At 41.6% G+C, this 11,763-nt stretch overlaps 1 protein-coding gene across 3 annotated transcripts in view; it reads right to left on the minus strand.

The window, feature by feature from the left end:
* Nucleotides 1-11,415, minus strand: part of JAK2 (Janus kinase 2) — a 78,470-nt gene extending 67,055 nt beyond the window's left edge. Inside the window, exon 1 of one of the 3 annotated variants that reach the window (XM_053466059.1) lies at nt 10,911-11,415. The gene's annotated coding sequence lies outside the window, so the exon portion shown is untranslated. Of the gene's footprint in view, nt 1-8,273; nt 8,422-10,910 lie in introns of those variants that run through there. The other 2 variants (XM_053466067.1, XM_053466075.1) reach the window with 2 other exon arrangements.
* Nucleotides 11,416-11,763: the final 348 nt, after the last annotated feature.

Here is an 11,763-nt window from a genome sequence, read left to right on the forward strand (position 1 = left end):
AATGTTTAAGGTCATTGTACTGTTCCTTCACCCAACTTCAAATGAGTTTCAGCTGACATTATCCAGTATGATAGCCTTATAAATTTGGCAAAGCAGCCCTCCACCAAACTTCACCATTGGGATGCTGTTTTCATATCGGCTCCCTGCCTGTTCAATGAATTGAGAATGGTAGACTCATGAACAGAGATGGTAATTAGTTCCAGTGATTGCTTCAAGCTTTTAGCCATTACAAAGTAAAGAACCCTAGAGTTGCTTTGTAACCCTTTATGCAAAGCAACAATTTATGATTGTAGGTTTTCTGAGATTACTTTTTTGTGAGACATGGTGTGATTTTATGCCAAAGTAGCTCGTAAACACACCTCCAATCCCGTTTCATTGATCATACTCCAGGTTTCCCAACTCCCAATTAGATATATATAATTTTACACACACACACACACACACACACATATATACAAGTCATTATTACATGACGCTCAGACTATTCTGGTCAAACAGCTGTGTTAATGTCTGTGCCATTTCACACTGGCACTACTTCCGAATGCTAGTCATCACAACACGGGCCCGATGCCAGCAAATGTCTTCCCCCTTAGAAAGGGCAAAGGTCTAACATAGTTACAAATAAATACATGATCTGAAAACTATTAACTATCTAGCCTATTAATAGTTCCACAACAGACACGCGATACGACTTACCGAATATCACTGCATAATGGTAAACAGTGAATTTAATTTGAGGCAAACGTACGGACCAAGCTCCCGCTTTGAACTAGCGAGCAGTACCGGCATCGTTACGTGAAGGAAGGTTAAGTAACGTTTGCTGAGAAGCTGAATACATTTCAGAAAGTTTACATGAAATGCTAAAAGAACAAGCTTTAAAACAAATAAACCAACCTGGCAAATGCACTTTTGTACACCACGGAATAGGGTTTGGTATAATTATGTTACATCAGAGCTTGACAAAGTCCAGGCGCCAGGTTGCCATGGCGACTAGGAACTGCGCCTGTTGGACACAAATCAACTCTATAAAAAGCCTGTTTGTGCATCCAGCAAGGCTTTTCCTTTCTATACACTTCCAGCAGACAGAAAGCTCAGTAGGTTTACATGTGGAATCGCATTATGTTGGTCCCGCAACTCTAGGCTCCTGGTTTTTTTTGTGGCCAGGTTCTACCAGCATTGAAATATCAGAGAGATAAATCCATTAAGTATGCCGATACACGAAAATAGCCTTGGTGCTGTGGGGGCAGTAAAGGACTCTCCAAAAAGCACATTCCTAATGCAAGCATCCCCAACAGAACTGCTAACAACTAAATCCTACTAAAAGAATAAGTAGCAAGTCAAGCTACAAACTGCGACGCGCGTCATCCCGGCTTTGAGACTGCTCCACTTCCACTATAAACATCGCGTGCGGTAGCATTTTAGCAAGCGGGAATTATAATAATCCTCTCACTGGTCACTTTGTTGATATTTCAATAATAAATAATAGATACAGGGTAGGCTCTATTATCTTGTTCAGTTAAGGGTTTAATTGCCCATTCAATCCCTCTTTGTGGATCTCTATCAATTGATTTTGGACTCTTTGTTTTGTGAGCATTATATATCTACAAAAAGCTGTGTTTTGTAAAGTGTGAGATAGAGCAAACATTCATTAGCCGCCTTTACAACATAATGCTTTACTAACCCGTTAATAGCCATATAGCTAGCACACGTCCAATATAAAAAGAAATTTCTATACATTACTTGTTTCTTAATTGCCATCTTGGCATTTGAAACATTTGTTTTTCTTTCTTTCTTTTTTTTTGAGTATTAATGTGTGGGAATTATTCAGCTGTGAATCAGCAGCACATTCTCAGCTTAAGAACACCACCTAATTTGTTGCTCGGAATATGTATTCCATGTTTATATAGCATTTCCACCAAGGACAATTACAAAGAACAGCTTACAAAACAGATAAGCAGCATGCCATCTCCCACTGGCAAGCACTTTTTTAGGCTGGAACAAAAATGCAAGTAATTGTGTAGGCATTTCAGAAACAAGCATTAATGCACCCCTACCTGAATTGAAAGCTCAATAGAGTCTACTAAAGGGAGCAGACATGATTTTGTTGGTGGTTCTTAATATGCTTTACAAACTACCCCAGCAATTCCAATGTGTCCTGGGGGTCACACGCGGGTGCTTATGTTTCTGACATTACCAGACGCTAAACTATGATTGAAAGAACAAGCGAGGGATATTTTTACACACGGGCCAATGAAACCCCAAGAGTCCTGAGTCAAGGGTACAGCCATCATCCAGATCAGGTTTCCATCCAGCAAGGTTATCTCTTTCAGATGTCTTGCATTCCCAGGTCACTGGCATGGAGGTTAATGACGCCACTTATTAGGTTCATTTTAAATATGTGTAATGCTTAGCCGTCCTACACCAACCCCCCAAAAGCCTTTTTTTTTTTTTTTTAAAGAAAAAAAAACATTACCGTATATTCCGGCGTATAAGACGACTGGGCGTATAAGACGACCCCCAACTTTTACAGTCCAAATATAGAGTTTGGACTATACTCGCCGTATAAGACTACCCCTCTACCCAGCGTACAACAACCAGCCAATCACGGCAAGCGATGTACCTTACCGGTGATTTGCTGGTTGATTTGCTGACATATACATACATGCACTGCCCTTACACACACACACACACACACACACACACACACACACATATATAATATATATATCTATATATATATCTACATATATGCCTGTCCATACATACACATTTATACACTGCCCTCACCACACACCCCTGCCTTTACACACACATGTATATGTATATGTATATATATATATATATATATATATATATATATATATATATATATATATATATACACACACACACCAGTATATATATATATATATATATATATACACACACCAGTGTGTGTGTGTGTGTGTGTGTGTGTATATATATATATATATATATATATATATATATATATATATATATATATATATATATATATATATATATATTTCTCCCCCCTTTGTCCCTTTCTCTCCATCTCTTACCTTATCTTCTGTCTTCTTTCTTCCATCCAGTTGTGGGAGCCCGATGTCTGGCACTTCAGACCTCGGCTTCCCTGCTCTCTAATCACTACGCGCCGGCTATTGATGCCGGGCGCCGGGACATGACGTCATCCCTGCGCTCGGCATCAATAGCCGGCGCCTAGTGATTAGAGAGCAGGGAAGCCGAGGTCTCAAGTGCCAGACCTCGGGCTTCCCTGCTCCCTCATCACTACGCGCCGGCAATTGATGCCGGGCGCCGGGACATGACGGCATCCCTGCGCTCGGCCTCAATAGCCGGCGCGTAGTGATTAGAGAGATTGGTGGCTTCGTGGGAACCTCCGGCTTGGTAAGTACCCGGCGTATAAGACGACCCCCCACTTTTAAGAAGATTTTTTGGGGTTAAAAAGTCGTCCTATACGCCGGAATATACGGTAATTGCACTTATTATTATACTTTCAGTATTTTTTATTTTTTGCCGTCTTGGAAAGCTTTCAATAATGTAGTTCATGCAAACACAAGAAACACAAGCCCACTGCCTCCATCTGTAAGGAGTGTAAGTGTATAAGGAATATAAGAAGTAATGTACATTGTATTCTGTGCTAAATAAAGAATCCCAGTGTCGCCTAGAAATGGTTCTTGCCCTTCTAATTTTCATTCACATTAGCACAGTAAGGAGATACGGAGATGTCTTACTGAGCACTGCTGACATATGGAAAATTACTTTGGCACTGGGGCTCTGGTAGAGAGTCCAGTGGTCAGCATGGTCCGGAAAAATACCTACCAGTAACAAGGACACACTCTCAAAAAGGATTGAGCAACAGGCTGGGATGACCACCTTGTCACTGGACAACACAGGGCATAGCAGGCAATGAGAAGAATATGCAATGGCTAGTAGACATGAGCATTGCAGAATTAGGTCGGGGAGCACTCCCTGCTGCACACAGTACGAGATGCTGCGCAGCGCAGACACATGATATGATGATAAGAGACCCCACTAAGTGTTTGATCCATGCGTATTAATAGTCGAAAATCTGAAAAAATACTGACCCCTATATACATGCATCGCACCTTTGCCTTTATTTCGTGGGTAGGATTGGTGTCATAATTGCACGAATTATGACACCAGTCTCTGCCAATGGCAATATATCAGTGGTATAATACTAAATTAGGATCTATTATTTTTAGCAGAAAACGCCCTCTCTCATTGCTGGGAGAGTCATAATAAAATAGATGCATGAAAGTGGCTTATTTCTAAGGCTGTATAATATGTAGAAAGATCAACACTTTACAATTCAAGGATCTTACTGTTCTTGGGTTTTTCTGTTTTTTTTTTTTATAGCATTTGTACTTTTTCTGGTAGCTAATCTTTTCATGGAAAACTGAAGTTTGCTAGCATGCAGTTAAGATCCGTGACTAGTATACAATCTGACTCAAGTCAATTCCTCTGTGTTAAAGCCTACCAAGGCTAAATCCTGGGGCAGTTAGCAGCTCTACTGTAGGGTGATTCAGTACCAAATATACGCTAATGTACGTAAGTGTTTGCCATTGTAAGGGTTTAACATTTAGCTGCTCATTTGCTTTGTTCTGGTCCTGTCTCTCCTATATTTGCCCTGCACCACTCACTCCTGCTGTTCAGTTTCCCCTTAGTATTTTGCAGGTTAGCTTATTCTGGTCTTTCTTCCAGTTGTAGTTCCTTAGACAGAGCTGGTGCTTAGACTTCCAAACAGTAAGTAACTAAGTAAGATGTGACTAATACTCAATTCAGATCTATGGCATTATCATTAGTCCTGTGTTTGTGTCCCTCTTCCATGTAATGTGATTGCCTGTGTCCTGTACCCAGCCATCATCCTGCCATACTTTCTTCTCCATCTGGATCTGGTTTAATGTCACAAGACTAGTTTTGACTAGCAAGCACACACAGGGCAAACTTTTCAATGGTGAAGAATTATGGGAATTATGGGAAGGGTCTGGTAATGCTGCATTAATAATAATAAAATAATTTCTACAGCAGGGTGGGTGGAACACCACCTTTAATCTCTGGGGCTTTGCGATTACCTTGTGCCAGGCCCCACAACCCCATTATACCAGCGTACTCTCTAATCCAACGGCAGACCCCAGTAAAGCCAGCAGAAGAATCACAATCTGTCAAACAAAAGCAGGTAAATTATGAGGAGAAGTACTTGGAAAATCCGATTACGAGCACGGCTTTCCGAAATAGAATGTAGCTTTATAATACGTCATTGCAGCATGAACACGACTATTTTTAAAAATTGGTCATGTATCGGTCAATGTATTCCATGGGTGTTTACAAGCAGAGCACTTAGGGGAGATCGACTGAAAACTTCAGCTACTGAATAGTGTGCTATCACTACTAAACCAGGAGAGATAATCTTCAATTCCTCTAACCTCACACATAAACCGTCTAAATTTACACAAGTGGTGTATGAACCCAAATCTCCAAGCGCAAAAGACAATTTATCATGCGCTTCGGAAAAATCAGCTGAGGTCTCCACAAAGTATTAAAATAACCACCCATGCTGTTCAGGGGATACTCCTGTCATATACCGTATTTGCTCGAATATAAGACGAGGTTTTTTCCAGAGCAAATGCTCTGAAAAATACCCCTCGTCTTATAATCGGGGTCGTCTTATAATCAGACCTCAACTAGGTCCGACTATGAGACCAAGATCCAGATCCCCTGCAGCGTTGCAGGGGACCTGGATCCTCAGAGAAGATCAGAGTTCCCCGTGATCTCTGACAGCCGGGGAAGGTCTACGCGATGGACGCAGACAACCCCCGCCACTAACCGCACCTCCTCCCAGCTGCAGCAGAAGTTGTGTACGCGAATCGCATAGAGCTCTACACGCTGCCCGGACTACGCACCGGGGACTCAGAAGCTCTGGTAAGTTTGGAGGAGGGAGGGGGAGGGAGTGTTAAATGGGGGGGGGGGCATAAGGCATTTCTGTAGGCAGAGTGCTCTGTGAAATGCCTTTTAACCCCCTTAATGCCACTCTGCCTCCAGAAATGCCTTTTAACCCTCTATATGCCACTCTGCCTCCTGAAATGCCTTATACCTCCCTATATGCCACTCTGCCCCATAATATGCCTTTTAACCCCCTAAATGCCAGAGTGGCATATAGGGGTATAAGGCAGTTCTGGAGCCAGAGTGGCACATAAGGGGTCAAAAGGCATATCATGGGGCACAGTGGCATATAGTGGGTATAAGGCATTTCTGGGGCAGAGTGACAAGCAAGTGGGCAGATGTGCATTCAGATTTTGGGGGGTCGTCTTATAATCGAGCAAGTACGCTACATTTTAATGCATATCATATCTGAGTGGTACCTTTGAATTTAAATTTTTCCCTTAAAATGCATGAAGGCATTCTGCTTCCATCCCCCCTGCTGTACGTAGCACAGGAGATGGTAAGCCTCAACAGCTTCTAAAAGAAGTTGTTGTTTCTCCTTAGGGCATTAACATTGCCCCAATTGTTATCTCAAAAGCATCTTCCTACTGATGAAACATGAAAAAGAAAATAACACCTTTGTGCTGACATTGTAAATCTCATCTGGTTACTCTGCTAACCCTCCATCGCATTCTTTAATATTATTCCATTCTCGACAAACATGAAACGTTTGAATCTCTTCAAACATTCACATCCTCGCATGAATTTGCCGACTGCTCCCCTCAATGCATCCATAGAAGCTATCAGGGCAGATATCTGTGCTCAACATCCAGCACACGCTCTATTTAATTCACTCCACCCAGTTGAGCCTAATGGGAGGAGGACCCAAGTTTCAACACATTCAAAGTAACTGCCCTTGTACTTATCAAACAATTGGAATTCTCGTCTTTCGATGTCGTCTTACATCTTTCAAAACACCTTCAATGGCTGAGGGAATTAAGTGCATCCACATGTGGTGGATGTAATCAAACTCCTCAGTGATGAGGCCTTTTTTTTCCTTCTTACCAGCTGAACGAATATTGTTTGATCTTGAAATATCCTGCTATAGAGTAAGGCAACATGGAGATCATTGTTCATAAAATCAAAATCAACGTTATCCTTCGGGTCTATTGTCATGGCTATCCTTTACAATGCTTCCATATCCCAGATTTCTTTGTCTCATTGTTTACTACTGTATTGATATCACATGGGCGACTTCAGGTTGTACTACTATACATTCGCACATGCACAATTAGCTATACTACTTTCATTTGCTGAACATCTGTTTCCAACATAAGAAAAAAAAAATGCAAAAGAATTACAAAATCTTGATACATACATTTGAGAGCAAAGTAGGCACAAAAATAATTCATATTAAGAAATAAAAATTATCATCTTTGTGAATAAAGTTTAAGAAGTATAGTTTAATGCAATTTATAACACTAGGGTGAGGCAGGAATCATTTGCCATATTGAAGACCTTGAAGCACCTTTGGTCCGATTTTACTCATATTGGTGTGTAAAGAGCACCAAAAAGCAGATGTAAGACCGACCCAACTACAGAGGAGAGGATTTGGTCATTACTATTCCTATGTGCTTCCACCATCATAAAGAACTAGACGCAGAGCCAGGTGAAAAGTTTCACACATCTCTTAAAACAAGAGGGAAAAAACATATTGTTTCTGAGTCTCTGTGGTTGTTTTGGGTTTTATATGTCTAAGCACTCAAATAAGAGAATTACAAAAATGTATTCTGTTGTGCATTTCACAGGTTAGATAGATATAGGTTAATAATGTGTCTAAGTGGAACAGCACCTTTAAACGGAAGTCAGATTTCTGATACATTCGGGGAAAATGTGTGCTTCTCTATGTAGACCTGCACGTTGCCAAGTCTTCTGTATTGATCCCTGAACTCGAGGTCACAGCTACATACAGATCCGCTGCACTAAAAGGCAAAAGCTTTGTGTGTCGTCATGTAGTTTACAGTACTAAACTGGATTTAAAGTGCCAATGTACCTACCAGTAAGAGGCCGAATGGACATTAGAACATGGGCCCTCAATAGATGTAAACATTGTCACCATTATAGTTAAAATGAGATGGCCATGTGCTACTAAAGAACATGTGCAGGAAACCTCAATGGAACGCAAATAAAAGGAGAGGGATAATAAACTAAGCTAACAAATGACAGCTAAAACACAGACAGAGAAAACAATTTAAATGAACACCAGCGAGGAGTGAATTGATCACCCTGTAAGCGAAGAGAGGAGAACGTACTTGCCACTTACTCATCAGATGATTGAATAGCCATGGTAGACAACATGCTAGTCCAACAAGGAGAATGCATTCTAATCATCATTATTTTCATCAGTGATGCAAAGTAAGGGCCCACAGCCTCCACAGTGCAAGGCTGGACACTTTCAGCTTCCCCACACAGAAGTTCTTTATCTCTGTGTAAAAAAAAGTGTTGCGTCACAAGCCTAACCACAATCCCTCCCTCTCTAGAGACACTTCCTTTTAACTCTGATATGTCTCTCGCTGCAATTCTACTTAAGCAGCAGATAAGTTAGTAAAAAAACATAATACATATAGAACTGAATATTACTAATATATTAAGCGCTTTGTCGAGTTAGGGAACAGCTGGAGTCATTTGTTTCCCCACGCGGTATAATACATTCTTGTGTCACACTGTAGTCGGTAACTCTGGGAATAAGACCCTGTGTCTCAGATATCAACCCAAATAATAGTAACAGACAGCGGATCTTACGGACTTAAATATGATGTTAATATTTAATAACACATTCTAGGGTACTGCCAAAAGGCTGTACAGTTTGCCCAAGATAGTTTTGTGACCCGGTGTATTGTACTTATGTGGCAGAATGGCTGTGAATAGAACTGAACTGCATCCAAGAAACCAGAAAGAGATACTAAGAGCGTACTCATCAGCACACACCTGCACAGACTGATATTTCATACATTATTGATCACAAGCTCACACTATTTTGAGATGTAATCACATAGAGAAGCCTTATTACCCAAGAAAGCAGTGCTGAGGATGGACTCTTGGAGAGGGGGGTACATACATACTACAAACCAATACAAACAGTTGGGGCATCCGGGGTACTGAAGCCCTGGAATCTGCTTGGATTTCTTTCAAAACGAAGACATCTGTACAACTTTGGAAAACCACAACTAGTTTAATCTCATTTACATCTTCATCCTGCCTAACAAAAACACTCTAAGTCACGCCATTTGCAAATATTCTTGTAGAGGAAGCAACGGTGACAAGGAGCACAAAGGTATGGAGATAGGTTTACAAGGTGAAATCTTCTCATCACTACAAGGGGTTCCTCTTGGATGAAGAATATTAGGCAGCATCAGACAAGCTTCCAATCTTCCAATGTAGCATAGGTCATTACAGCCTACACAATTGGCACCATAGCTTCTACTTTCAGCATAATACAACCAAGGGCACGTGGAGAGAAGACAATAACTCTGCCCTTTCTGATACAACCAAGCACCACGACCAAGCTGGTTCCGCTTCATAAAACCCCTGTAATAGAGTTGCTAGCTTTTGTCTTTCAGGGGTTTGATTGCCGTGCACTTGCTTTAAACTTCACTTACATGAATGATGGTAAACCGTTCTAAGAAAGAATGCCATTTTCAAAACTAATCACCAGCCTGGACACAAGTTTTATCCGAGCATCAGTCAGATGCCTGGTGCTGAACTCCTGGACTCGAATAGACTCATCGTAGCCTTTCAAGATAATTATGAACTTGCTGAGGTTTAAGGTAACTAATAGCTTGAAAGATACTTAATATTAACAAATTGATCTGTAAAACACGTGGAAGGAAGGCTACTGGCTTCATAATAGGGATTTATCTTAACATGCACATTATTTTGCTTCTATATTTCAATTTGGAAGCAAAAAGAATAACACGACAACAAAAGGATCCATCTGTACATATAGGAGGTCATCTCTACACCAGCAACTAAAAATACATCAGGTTCCACACATAACTCGGTAGCCTGGATGGGGACCGAACGTCACGAAGCATCAAAAGATGATATATAAAAAAAAAAAAACGGAACCAGTTCTCCTCCGTTCACAACAATGTCACAAGATACACACGAAAAGCAATGAAAGAAGCAGTGTCAAGAGAGTACTATCTGTTCCGCCTTCATTTTAGTCACCGTGGGTTCAGTTAAACAAAGCGTAAGCGAAAGGAACAATGCCTGTTATGTCGCACAAGATGTTTCAAACACCAAAACAAATAACGCGTTAACTACTAATCCGGTTAAAGCTTTCGGGAGAAAAAACACCAAAAATGAAACCGCATTCTTAGCGCTAATCAGCAACGTGGCAAAGAAACAACTATTAGTCACCAAACAATAGCTTGCATAACAATTTGTATAAATTATCCTACGAGCCTCTCAACAATACAGCTGGAGGGGGGGGGAACAAGACCAGAAACAGAAGCTGATGGCAGATAAGAACCATTCAGCCATCTAGTCTGCCTATTTTTTCGATGTAAACACCCAAAATGTTACCAGTCCTTGGGCTCATCTTCAGGATAGCCCTGTGCAGGTTTAAATTCCCTCACTCTATTAGCCTCTGCCACTTCTTCTGGGAGGCTGTTCCCTTTACCCATCGCACTCTGCGTAAGCGAAACCACCTTACACGAAAGCCTCTGATCCTCTAGTCTTAGATTATAACATTTCTCCAACTATTAAAGACTACCAGGGTACATAAAGCTGTTGCCACAACAGGTTAACATGCGTTAGTCCAGTAATGTATTATGGTGTAGTGATAGACTGGCATATATATATATATATATATATATATAAATAATATATATATATAAAGCTATTAAGGACAGTATTTAGGAATATGAATAAGCATGTGTACTCACCCTGGGGAATCCCGGGCCCCTCACAGCATGCCACCATTGAGATGCCCCGGTTTCTCTTCTCACAAGTAATCATGGGAGGTTTTCCATCACTTTACTGTCCTTCTGCCTGTTCTGATCCCGCCGGGGCACCTATTTCCCTCCCCAGGGGTAAATGTCAATGTTTTGTTGTCTTTCCAGGTGACCTTTGAGTCTTTTTTTTTTTTTTTTGGGACCAGGCAGGTTTGTGCTTATCCCGCTCAGCCCCCTCCCTTCTCGGACCCCTGGTTATATATTAGTCTCCGCTTGCGCCAGCCTCTTTCTGTGTCCCTGTACCCTGTCCTGTCAAAGCAGGAAACCCCCTAGCTCCTGTTCGTTCCCGCACACGGTATGGCGCTATGTTTGTCACTTCACGATTTCACCCGTTGCTCCTTTCACTTGGCGGCTCTCAGGACCCCCGACCTAGCTCTAACAAGCCAAAGTAGGGACAGCGTTTTGCTGGTGTCACTGTCAAAACGGCCCGGCTGCACCCCCTGTCCCTCGCACTTTCAGTTCCGGGGTGTAACAGCCCATTTCCATTGGCTACAGCTCTCAGTGACGTCTGCTTAAGGGTGTTTTCGGTGGGAAGAGGACTAAAAGCTAATAGTAAGTGCGGCCCCTCCCACCACTTGTGAGGCCCAGTCGCGGTTTCCATGGTAATCCCTACCAACAGCCCCCAAAAGACGGTATCTGCCCCGTACATGCTGTCTAATCGAAGTGGGCCATTTAAGTAATAAACTTATTAGCAACGCCATGCTAGTGAATTACCCCTAAACACGAACCCGAATAATCCGGAATACATAAAAGGGACGCATTAAACTAGAGTATAATAAACTTG

The sequence above is a fragment of the Spea bombifrons genome, chromosome 1 (genome assembly GCF_027358695.1).
Source record: "Spea bombifrons isolate aSpeBom1 chromosome 1, aSpeBom1.2.pri, whole genome shotgun sequence".
NCBI classification, from domain to species: domain Eukaryota; kingdom Metazoa; phylum Chordata; class Amphibia; order Anura; family Pelobatidae; genus Spea; species Spea bombifrons.